This window comes from Mustela nigripes, chromosome 14 (assembly GCF_022355385.1).
Source record: "Mustela nigripes isolate SB6536 chromosome 14, MUSNIG.SB6536, whole genome shotgun sequence".
Classification (NCBI taxonomy): Eukaryota; Metazoa; Chordata; class Mammalia; order Carnivora; family Mustelidae; genus Mustela; species Mustela nigripes.
The window spans coordinates 14,827,318-14,840,738 of NC_081570.1; the positions used below are offsets into that span (position 1 = coordinate 14,827,318).

General features: G+C 38.6%; 1 protein-coding gene across 19 annotated transcripts in view; it reads right to left on the reverse strand.

Annotated features, from left to right (window-relative positions):
• EIF4G3 (eukaryotic translation initiation factor 4 gamma 3) overlaps positions 1-13,421 on the reverse strand; it is a 355,154-nt gene that overhangs the window by 143,410 nt on the left and 198,323 nt on the right. The gene's annotated exons all lie outside the window — the stretch shown is intronic.

Sequence of the window (13,421 nt, forward strand, 5' to 3'; positions counted from 1 at the left end):
TACCTTTGACTCCATTGTCCTTCTACCTGAAATTATCTTCTTCCACCCACCCCTTGGACGCTTAATGAATACTTTCTTAACTTTTGAAAGTTTGGCTATTGTTGCAATTATTATTAAGCCAGAGTACTAATAGAAGAGGTGATGAGAAAGGGTCAAATCCAGATTTGCTGACAGAGTGGATGTGACTATGACAGAAAGAAGTGTCAAGGAAAACTCTTCAAGGTTTTTTTTGCAGCAAGTGTAAGAATGACAATGCTATTTACTGTGCTATTTCTTTACTTAGTGAGATGAGGAAAACTAGACGAAGAGTAGAGTTTAGGGCATAAGAGTCAAGAGTTCAATTTCAGACGTGTAAAGTTTAAGATTCTTACTAGACCTTCAAAGGCAGATAGCAGCAAGTAGGCAGGAAGAGACACAAGTCTGGAGTCAGAGAATCGGTATCCATTTTGGAATTAGTGGAGTATGAGGTAACTGAGGAAGTTAGTACAAATAGAGAATGAACCCAAGGATGAAATTTTGGAGCACGTTATGTTGTGCTTATAGAGATTTTATATATATCTCTTATATATAGAGATTATAGGTATATTAAAAAAAAACCTAGCAAAGAAGATGAAAAAGAAAATCAAGGCAGTGGTTGAAGTAAAGAGAAGGGTTCAGGAATGGGGAGCATGCATAATTATGTAAAATGGCATTGAGAGTCAACCAAGATTCAGCAAAGTAGAATGCACATGTGACACTGACAAAAGTTATAAGGGTGGAAGGGCAGGAAAGTGGATCCTGATTAGGGTGGGTTCAGAAGTGAATGAGATGGAAATAAAGACAGCTGAACATTCTTTTCTTAAAATTTTGCTATAAAGGGAAGCAAAAAAGTGGTTGGGTTTTTTGTTTGTTTGTATCCTGTATGCCAAAGGGACTAATCCACCAGCAGAGAGAGAAAGAAAATAATAAAGCCAGAAAGAGAGAAGAGAACAGCTAGAGTAATAGCCTTAAATGTGTACATGATGGGATCCAGTGAATGAGCAGTACAAGCCTTTGGTAGAAACAGTGATGGTTGAGTCATGATAGCAAGAAGGAAAAACATGAAGGTATAGGTAGGTAGTTAATAAAGGTAAAATCCTTGGTACTTTAGTTAGGAGTCAAATAATGTTGGCTCTATTATCACTGTCATCATCATCAACAAACCATCTCTGCCTTCATAACGTCTTCAAGAGGTAATTTCTTGGAAGCAGTACCACATTTGCAGGTACCAGAATTCTGCAGGTCTCAATCAAATCTGGAGAAGGTTTAAAAAGGGGGCATGGCTAGGATTTCAATGAATTCAGGGTAAAAAGAGAAAAACACCTTATTAGCCATACTTCTGGTAGTGCATACACTAGTCTCGAAGTCAAGCTTAAATAGGTGATTCTATACTACCCTATACTACCCTTACTAGTTCCAAACTCAGAAAACAATCCCCTAAAATCGGTTTCAAATGCTGCTAGACAGGCAATACAGTCTGCTCTCTTTGCCATATTTTTTAAACTGAGTGACATAAGATCCAAAAGGTGAATCATCCTTTTAAGAAAAAAAATCAGATTGTTCTAATGAAACAGTTTTGATTCAACACGACTGGGGTAGGGATTTGCATATAATATAATACACAAGCAATAAATATCAGCTGAATAAATCTGGTAGCATAAGATATCTTAATAATGGGGGGGCGGAGTCAAGATGGCGGAGAAGTAGCAGGCTGAGACTACTTAAGCTAGCCGGAGATCAGCTAGATAGCTTATCTAAAGATTGCAAACACCTGAAAATCCATGGGCAGATCAAAGAGAAGAAAAGCAATTCTGGAAACAGAAAAACAACCACTTTCTGAAAGGCTCGGTGAGCTCGGAGCGCAGCCGGAGGTTAGGCAGACGGGAGTAACTGGGCGCTGTTCTCTGAGGGCGCACTGAGGAGTGGGGCCCTGGGCTCTCGGCTCCTCCAGGCCGGAGACCAGGAGGCCGCCATTTGTATTCCCGTCCTCCGGAACTCTACGGAAGCGCATAGGGAACAAAAGCTCCTAAAAGCAAACCCTAGCGGATTACTCACCCTGGACCCTGATAAGGGCGGAGCAATTCCGCCTGGGGCAAAGACACTTGAGAATCACCACACCAGGCCCCTCCCCCAGAAGATCAACAAGAAATCCAGCCAAGACCAAGTTCACCTACCAAGGAGTGCGGTTTCAATACCAAGGAGAGCAGCAGAATTCCAGAGGAGGAGAAAGCAAAGCACGGAACTCATGGCTTTTTCCCTGTGATTTTTTTTAGTCTTGCAGTTAATTTGATTTTTTTCTTTTTCACTTTTTGTTTTTTTTTTTCTTGCCTTCTGGTAATTTTTTTTTAACTTTTACCTTTCTCTTTTTTAACTTTTTTTTACTTTTTATATATTTTTTCTTTTTTATATTTTTCTTATTTGTTTTCTTTTTTTTAATTCTTTTCTTTTCTTTTTTTTTTCTTTCTTCCTTTTTGAACTCCTTTTTATCCCCTTTCTACCCCCTCAAGATTTGGGATCTCTTCTAATTTGGTTAAAGCATATTTTCCTGGGGTTGTTGCCACCCTTTTAGTATTTTACTTGCTCCTTCATATACCCTTATCTGGACAAAATGACAAGACGAAAAAATTCAACACACAAAAAAGAACAAGAGGCAGTACCGAATGCTAGGGACCTAATCAATACAGACACTGGTAATAGGTCAGATCTAGAGTTCAGAATGACAATTCTCAAGGTTCTAGCCGGGCTCAAAAAAGGCATGGAAGATATTAGAGAAACCCTCTCGAGAGATATAAAAGCCCTTTCTGGAGAAATAAAAGAACTAAAATCTAACCAAGTTGAAATCAAAAAAGCTATTAATAAGGTGCAATAAAAAATGGAGGCTCTCACTGCTAGGATAAATGAGGCAGAAGAAAGAATTAGTGATATAGAAGACCAAATGACAAAGAATAAAGAAGCTGAGCAGGGACGCCTGGGTGGCTCAGTTGGTTGAGCAGCTGCCTTCGGCTCAGGTCATGATCCCAGCGTCCTGGGATCGAGTCCCACATCGGGCTCCTTGCTCCGCAGGGAGCCTGCTTCTTCCTCGGACTCTGCCTTCCACTCTGTCTGCCTTTGCTCGCTCTCTGACAAATAAATAAATAAAATCTTTAAAAAAAAAAAAAAAAAAAAAAAAAAAAGAAGGTGAGCAAAAGAGGGACAAAGAGCTACTGGACCACGAGGGGAGAATTCGAGAGATAAGTGACACCATAAGACGAAACAACATTAGAATAATTGGGATTCCAGAAGAAGAAGAAAGAGAGAGGGGAGCAGAAGGTATACTGGAGAGAATTATTGGGGAGAATTTCCCCAATATGGCAAAGGGAACGAGCATCAAAATTCAGCAGGTTCAGAGAACGCCCCTAAAAATCAATAAGAATAGGCCCACACCCCGCCACCTAATAGTAAAATTTACAAGTCTCAGTGACAAAGAGAAAATCCTGAAAGCAGCCCGGGAAAAGAAGTCTGTAACATACAATGGTAAAAATATTAGATTGGCAGCTGACTTATCCACAGAGACCTGGCAGGCAAGAAAGAGCTGGCATGATATTTTCAGAGCACTAAACGAGAAAAACATGCAGCCAAGAATACTATATTCAGCTAGGCTATCATTGAAAATAGAAGGAGAGATTAAAAGCTTCCAGGACAAACAAAAACTGAAAGAATATACAAATACCAAACCAGCTCTACAGGAAATATTGAAAGGGGTCCTCTAAGCAAAGAGAGAGCCTACAAGTGGTAGATCAGAAAGGAACAGAGACCATATACAGTAACAGTCACCTTACAGGCAAAACAATGGCACTAAATTCATATCTCTCAATAGTTACCCTGAATGTTAATGGGCTAAATGCCCCTGTCAAAAGACACAGGGTATCAGAATGGATAAAAAAACAAAACCCATCTATATGTTCCCTCCGAGAAACTCATTTTAAGCCCAAAGACACCTCCAGATTTAAAGTGAGGGGGTGGAAAAGAATTTACCATGCTAATGGACATCAGAAGAAAGCAGGAGTGGCAATCCTTATATCAGATCAATTAGATTTTAAGCCAAAGACTATAAAAAGAGATGAGGAAGGACACTATATCATACTCAAAGGGTCTGTCCAACAAGAAGATCTAACAATTTTAAATATCTTTGCCCCCAACGTGGGAGCAGCCAACTATATAAACCAATTAATAACAAAATCAAAGAAACACATCAACAATAATACAATAATAGTAGGGGACTTTAACACTCCCCTCACTGAAATGGACAGATCATCCAAGCAAAAGATCAGCAAGGAAATAAAGGCCTTAAATGACACACTGGACCGGATGGACATCACAGATATATTCAGAACATTTCATCCCAAAGCAACAGAATACACATTCTTCTCTAGTGCACATGGAACATTCTCCAGAATAGATCACATCCTCGGTCCTAAATCAGGACTCAATCGGTATCAAAAGATTGGGATCATTCCCTGCATATTTTCAGACCACAATGCTCTAAAGCTAGAACTCAACCACAAAAGGAAGTTTGAAAAGAACCCAAATACATGGAGACTAAACAGCATCCCTCTAAAGAATGAATGGGTCAACCGGGAAATTAAAGAAGAATTGAAAAAAATCATGGAAACAAATGATAATGAAAATACAATGGTTCAAAATCTGTGGGACACAACAAAGGCAGTCCTGAGAGGAAAATATATAGCGGTACAAGCCTTTCTCAAGAAACAAGAAAGGTCTCAGGTACACAACCTAACCCTACACCTAAAGGAGCTGGAGAAAGAACAAGAAAGAAACCTTAAGCCAAGCAGGAGAAGAGAAATCATAAAGATCAGAGCAGAAATCAATGAAATAGAAACCAAAAAGACAATAGAGCAAATCAACAAAACTAGGAGCTGGTTCTTTGAAAGAATTAATAAAATTGATAAACCCCTGGCCCGACTTATAAAAAAAAAGAAAAGAGAAAGGACCCAAATAAATAAAATCATGAATGAAAGAGGAGAGATCACAACTAACACCAAAGAAATACAAACTATTATAAGAACATACTATGAGCAACTCTACGCCAACAAATTTGAGAATCTGGAAGAAATAGATGCATTCCTAGAAACATATAAACTACCACACAACTGAACCAGGAAGAAGTAGAAAGCCTGAACAGACCCATAACCAGTAAGGAGATTGAAACAGTCATTAAAAATCTCCAAACAAACAAAAGCCCAGGGCCAGATGGCTTCCCGGGGGAATTCTACCAAACATTTAAAGAAGAACTAATTCCTATTCTCCTGAAACTGTTCCAAAAAATAGAAATGGAAGGAAAACTTCCAAACTCATTTTATGAGGCCAGCATCACCTTGATCCCAAAACCAGAGAAGGATCCCATCAAAAAAGAGAGCTATAGACCAATATCCTTGATGAACACAGATGCGAAAATACTCAACAAAATACTAGCCAATAGGATTCAACAGTACATTAAAAGGATTATTCACCACGACCAAGTGGGATTTATTCCAGGGCTGCAAAGTTGGTTCAACATCCGCAAATCAGTCAATGTGATACAACACATCAATAAAAGAAAGAACAAGAACCATATGATACTCTCAATAGATGCTGAAAAAAGCATTTGACAAAGTACAGCATCCCTTCCTGATCAAAACTCTTCAAAGTATAGGGATAGAGGGCACATACCTCAATATCATCAAAGCCATCTATGAAAAACCCACTGCAAATATCATTCTCAATGGAGAAAAACTGAAAGCTTTTCCGCTAAGGTCAGGAACACAGCAGGGATGTCCATTATCACCACTGCTATTCAACATAGTACTAGAGGTCCTAGCCTCAGCAATCAGACAACAAAAGGAAATTAAAGGCATCCAAATCGGCAAAGAAGTAGTCAAATTATCACTCTTCGCAGATGATATGATACTATATGTGGAAAACCCAAAAGACTCCACTCCAAAACTGCTAGAACTTATACAGGAATTCAGTAAAGTGTCAGGATATAAAATCAATGCACAGAAATCAGTTGCATTTCTCTACACCAACAGCAAGACAGAAGAAAGGGAAATTAAGGAGTCAATCCCATTTACAATTGCACCCAAAACCGTAAGATACCTAGGAATAAACCTAACCAAAGAGGCAAAGAATCTATACTCAGAAAACTATAAAGTACTCATGAAAGAAATTGAGGAAGACACAAAGAAATGGAAAAATGTTCCATGCTCCTGGATTGGAAGAATAAATATTGTGAAAATGTCTATGCTACCTAAAGCAATGTACACATTTAATGCAATTCCCATCAAAGTACCATCCATCTTTTTCAAAGAAATGGAACAAATAATTCTAAAATTTATATGGAACCAGAAAAGACCTCGAATAGCCAAAGGGATATTGAAAAAGAAAGCCAACGTTGGTGGCATCACAATTCCGGACTTCAAGCTCTATTACAAAGCTGTCATCATCAAGACAGCATGGTACTGGCAAAAAAACAGACACATAGATCAATGGAACAGAATAGAGAGCCCAGAAATAGACCCTCAACTCTACGGTCAACTAATCTTCGACAAAGCAGGAAAGAATGTCCGATGGAAAAAAGACAGCCTCTTCAATAAATGGTGCTGGGAAAATTGGACAGCCACATGCAGAAAAATGAAATTGGACCATTTCCTTACACCACACACAAAAATAGACTCAAAATGGATGAAGGACCTCAATGTGCGAAAGGAATCCATCAAAATCCTTGAGGAGAACACAGGCAGCAACCTCTTCGACCTCAGCCGCAGCAACATCTTCCTAGGAACAACGCCAAAGGCAAGGGAAGCAAGGGCAAAAATGAACTATTGGGATTTCATCAAGATCAAAAGCTTTTCACAGCAAAGGAAACAGTTAACAAAATCAAAAGACAACTGACAGAATGGGAGAAGATATTTGCAAACGACATATCAGATAAAGGACTAGTGTCCAGAATCTATAAAGAACTTAGCAAACTCAACACCGAAAGAACAAATAATCCAATCAAGAAATGGGCAGAGGACATGAACAGACATTTCTGTGAAGAAGACATCCAGATGGCCAACAAACACATGAAAAAGTGCTCCACATCACTTGGCATCAGGGAAATACAAATCAAAACCACAATGAGATATCACCTCACACCAGTCAGAATGGCTAAAATCAACAAGTCAGGAAATGACAGATGCTGGCGAGGATGTGGAGAAAGGGGAACCCTCCTACACTATTGGTGGGAATGCAAGCTGGTGCAGCCACTCTGGAAAACAGCATGGAGGTTCCTCAAAATGTTGAAAATAGAACTGCCCTATGACCCAGCAATTGCACTATTGGGTATTTACCCTAAAGATACAAACGTAGTGATCCAAAGGGGCACGTGCACCCGAATGTTTATAGCAGCAATGTCCACAATAGCCAAACTATGGAAAGAACCTAGATGTCCATCAACAGATGAATGGATCAAGAAGATGTGGTATATATACACAATGGAATACTATGCAGCCATCAAAAGAAATGAAATCTTGCCATTTGCGACAACATGGATGGAACTAGAGCGTATCATGCTTAGCGAAATAAGTCAAGCGGAGAAAGACAACTATCTTATGATCTCCCTGATATGAGGAAGTGGTGATGCAACATGGGGGCTTAAGTGGGTAGGAGAAGAATCAATGAAACACGATAGGATTGGGAGGGAGACAAACCATAAGTGACTCTTAATCTCACAAAACAGGCTGAGGGTTGCTGGGGGGAGGGGGTTTGGGAAAAGGGGGTGGGATTATGGACATTGGGGAGGGTATGTGCTTTGGTGAGTGCTGTGAAGTGTGTAAACCTGGTGATTCACAGACCTGTACCCCTGGGGATAAAAATATATGTTTATAAAAAATAAAAAATTAAAAAAAAAGATATCTTAATAATGGGGTTAAACACAATTAGTAAAATATCAAGTAAACTGTGGACCCTAGCAGAGTGGGACTTCTATCCTACCAAATAATGGTTATCTTTTATAAAATACTAATTCAACTTCTTATATAGTCAGAGACGTTTAAAAACATTTATTTTATTCTATTAAAAATGGGAATAACTTTTACATACCATTTACTAATTAGATATGTTACATGCTGTCCCTAACCTCTTATGCATGGAATGTTGCAGGTTTATCTGGATTAGGGGTATGTCAACTAAAGCCAACAGGCTAAATCCAGAATGAAGTTTTATTGGAATACACCTATATATAGTATTTTATCTGTTACCTGTGGCTGCTTTTTCACTAAATGGCAGAGTTGAATAGTTGCAACAGAGACCATATGGCCTGCAAAAGCTACAATATTGCCCTTTATAGAAAAAGGGCTAAACCTTTTCTTCCCCTGATCCCTGTTCTCCATTGGTGGTTCATCAAACCCCAGTCTATACAAAATGTGTCAATGATATATAGCAAAATTGATTCAATAATAAGCACAATAATAAAGCACCACATTACTATACTAACACACACAAAGTTACAACTATAGGCTTGCTAATTTGACATTTTGGAAAGGTCTGTTACTATTTTGAAATTAATTCAGTCTTGTTCCTTTGTTGTTCAAAATGCCTTCCTATATGAAATGCTGCTGACTTTAAATAACAGTTTTCTTTGAAAGACTTTGTGGCAAAATTAAAAAGGGAATAGTTCTGTGTGTTTCTTCCCTTATTTTACGGTACTTTTTAAAAATTTTATTTGACTAGGATATAGAAAAATTTGGGAACCAGTGGTCTGGTCAATATTTACATTTGTTCTCAATGGTAAAACCCCAAAGACAAACACAAATATCAAACAAATTCACTTCAAGAGCCTAAAAGGCAAGAAGAATATCTCAACATTTATATCCTACAAAATACCTACCACATTGTCTTATACACTGTAAGTCTTCCAAAAACCTACCAAAACTAAACTTTCCCACAGAAACAATATAAAAATAGCAGTTAAGTATGCAGGTTGGCACATTAACATCAGTTTATCCCATCCCAGAACAATAATGTTAGTATACAACCATATCAACACAGTAATTTTTTGTTGTTTTTTTTAGATTTTATTTATTTATTTGACACAGAGGGACAAAGTGAGAGAGGGACACAAGCAGGGGAAGTGGGAGAAGGAGAAGCAGGCTCCCCACTGAGCAGGGAGCCCAACATGGGGGGTCGATCCCAGGACTCTGGGATCACGACCCAAGGCGAAGGCAGAGACTTAAGGCTGAGCCACCCAGGTGCCTATTCACAGTATTTTTTAAAAAGATTTATTTATTTGAGAGAGAGAGAGAAAAAGAGCATGAGCAGGAGGGACAAAGGGACAGGGAGAGAGAATCTCAAGCAGACTCTGCACTGAACACAGAGTCCAATGCAGGGCTCAATCCCAGGACCCCAAAATCATGATGTGAGCCGAAACAAAGAGTTGGTTGCTTAACGAAATTACAGTAGTAACATTCCACTGAACACATACTTCGGACGCCAGAAAGTTTCCCACTTAGACACCACGGGTAATAATGAATGAATCCCTCAGCTCTTAGGAGCTGCTGAATAAGGCACCCAAGCCCCCACAGAGCTCAGAAAAAGTGCCAAAAAAAAAATGAAAGGAGGAGGAAAAAAATCACACGGTACAGTGAGAAAAAGGGAGAGTATACTGGTTTGAAACAAAGGAGAATGGCGCTTTTTTTTTTTTTAAGATATTATTTATTTGTCAGAGAGAAAGAGAGAGAAGGAGAGTACAAGCAGAGGGAGAAGGAGTCTCCCCACTGAGCAGGGAGCCTGATGAAAGACTCGATCCCAGCACCCTGACATCATAACCTGAGCCAAAGGCAGATGCTTAACTGACTGAACAACTCAGCTGTCCTAGAATGGGATCTTTTAACGATGTAAATTCTCACTCTTTTCTTTTTCTTTCTCAGTATCACTGTCGCTGTTAACCGTATCTTTTTGCTCCCAAACCCAAATTTTCACACCTTGGGCCATCACCTCTAGCATTTGCTGAAAATAATTTCAGTCTTCATGAGGTATTTTCTGATACAAAAGGCATCAAAATATTTAAGAAACACTGATGAGAGAAAAACTGAAAAGTGACATTGATTAAATACTATTCATTAGTTACTTTTCAACACTATAAAACACTCCAAGAATTATAATGTATTAACAGGATTTTATGATGTTGGTTACTGAACTTCAGTAAGGATAAAAACATTCTTTAAGAATCATTGTTCAAGATTAAAACTGAATAGAGGAGTAAAATATTATTACCCTAGAGTAAACTGTAAGCTAAGCACAAAGGACTAAGACTTCAGCAAAACAGACTGTCCAACTCACCAACTCCACCATTAGGGCAGGAAGGAAAAAGACTAGGATTCTTTCCTTACCAGTTCTGCCAGAGGAAGGCCCTCTGCCCTAGAAGAAAGGACTGCTGTGCTTTAGAACAGAGAATTAGGATTCCATTCCTTAAACTTGCTTTTTTTTTTTTTTTTAAGATTTTATTTACTTATTTGAAAGAGATACAGCAAGAGAGAGAACACAAGCTGGGGGAGTGGGAGAGGGAGAAGCAGGCTTCCCACTGAGCAGGGAGCCTGATGTGGGGCTCGATCCCAGGACCCTGGGATCATGACCCGAGCTGAAGGCAGAGGCTTAACGACTGAGCTACCCAGGATCCCCTCCTTATACTTGCTTTTAACCTGAACCCAAGATTGGGAAGAAGAGGAGGAAGAGTAAAGGGGGACAAGGATCAGAGAGAAATGAAGAACTGGGAGTGGAAGGGTAAGAGAAGAAGAGATTCCAAAACGAGAAAACAGGAAGGGGGATGTTTATGTCCTCTAGACCGTAAGGCCAGAATAGCTGCCCTGAGGTGGTAAAGCTGAAGGACCTATAACTGATGGGAACTATTGGATCACAACTTTTAAGTCTGATAAAAGCATACTAACTAATGATAAGCCTTAAAACTAAAATATCTGTCCAAATAATGAAAATAATCTAAGCCTATCAGTAGAGGACTGGATTATACATTGTGATTCATATATGATCATGTATGATTCATTCACCTAAAATGTAATGTTATGTAATTTGAAATTCTATAGGTAACGAAATGGAAAGATGTCCATGAATATATTGTGAGATAGGGGAAAAAATAACAGAAAGATTTAGAACATTATAAATAGTATGTGACCATTTATATTAAAAACTTGTTTAAATATAAAAGAAAAAGTATATATTAAGCTATTAAATCATTATTTCCTTAGGGAATGGAGAAGGGGAAAAAACTGGCTACTTCAACTTTATACATTCCATATTATTTGTATTTTTCTCACTAACTTGTTTACTTTCATAATGAAAAATTATTTTAAATTGTTTTTCCTCGTCCCAGCCTCAGCAATCAGACAACAAAAAGAAATAAAAGGCATCCAAATCGGCAAAGAAGAAGTCAAACTATCACTCTTTGCAGATGATATGATACTATAAGTGGAAAACCCAAAAGACTCCACTCTAACTCTGCTAGAACTTGTACAGGAATTCAGTAAATCAATGCACAGAAATCAGTTGCATTTCTTTATACCAACAACAAGACAGAAGAAAGAGAAATTAAGGAGTCAATCCCCTTTACAATTGCACCCAAAACCGTAAGATACCTAGGAATAAACCTAACCAAAGAGGCAAAGAATCTATACTCAGAAAACTATAAAGTACTCATGAAAGAAATTGAGGAAGACACAAAGAAATGGAAAAATGTTCCATGTTCATGGATTGGAAGAACAAATATTGTGAAGATGTCTGTGTTATCTAAAGCAATCTACACATTTAATGCAATCCCTGTCAAAATCCCATCCATTTTTTTTTCAAAGAAATGGAACAAATAATCCTAAAATTTATATGGAACCAGAAAAGACCTCGAATAATCAGAGGAATATTGAAAAAGAAAGCCAACGTTGGTGGCATCACAATTCCAGACTTCAAGCTCTATTACAAAGCTGTCATCATCAAGCCAGTATGGTACTGGCACAAAAACAGACACACAGATAAATGGAACAGAATAGAGAGCCCAGAAATAGACCCTCAACTCTACGGTCAACTAATCTTCGACAAAGCAGGAAAGAATGTCCGATGGAAAAAAGACAGCCTCTTCAACAAATGGTGTTGGGAAAATTGGACAGCCACATGCAGAAAAATGAAATTGGACCATTTCCTTACACCACACATAAAAATAGACTCAAAATGGATGAAGGACCTCAGTGTGAGACAGGAATCCATCAAAATCCTTGAGGAGAACACAGGCGGCAACCTCTTCGACCTCAGCCGCAGCAACTTCTTCCTAGGTACATCGCCAAAGGCAAGGGAAGCAAGGGCAAAAATGAACTATTGGGATTTCATCAAGATCAAAAGCTTTTGCACAGCAAAGGAAACAGTTAACAAAATCAAAAGACAACTGACAGAATGGGAGAAAATACTTGCAAAGAACATATCAGATAAAGGGCTAGTATCCAAAATCTATAAAGAGCTTAGCAAACCCAAAGAACAAATAATCCAGTCAAGAAATGGGCAGAGGACATGAACAGACATTTCTGTGAAGAAGACATTCAGATGGCCAACAGACACATGAAAAAGTGCTCCACATCACTTGGCATCAGGGAAATACAAATCAAAACCACAATGAGATACCACCTCACAACAGTCAGAAAGGCTAAAATTAACAAGTTGGGAAATGACAGATGCTGGCGAGGATGCAGAGAAAGGGGAACCCTCCTACACTGTTGGTGGGAATGCAAGCTGGTATAACCACTCTGAAAAACAGCATGGAGGTTCCTCAAAAAATTGAAAATAGAGCTATCTTATGACCCAGCAATTGCACTACTCGGTATTTACCCTAAAGATACAAACGTAGTGATCTGAAGGGGCACGTGCACCCGAATGTTTACAGCAGCAATGTCCACAATAGCCAAACTATGGAAAGAAGATGTCCATCAACAGATGAATGGATAAAGAAGATATGGTATCTATATACTATGGAGTACTATATAGCCAAGCCATTTGCAAGGACATGGATGGAACTAGAGGGTATTATGCTTAGCGAAATAAGTCAAGCAGAGAAAGACAACTATCATATGATCTCCCTGATATGAGGAAGGGGAGATGCAACGTGGGGGTCTTGGGGGTAGGAAAAGAATAAATGAAACAAGATGGGATCGGGAGGGAGACAAACCATAAGAGACTCTTAACTCTCACAAAACAAACTGAGGGTTGCCAGTCTATAAGTGATAGAAATAAAGCCAAATACATTATAATACTGTATATACAAATCAGAAAAATATTTCCCTACCAGTAAACTCATTTATATTGTTTCTATATATACTGCAGTAGTATTAAGAGCA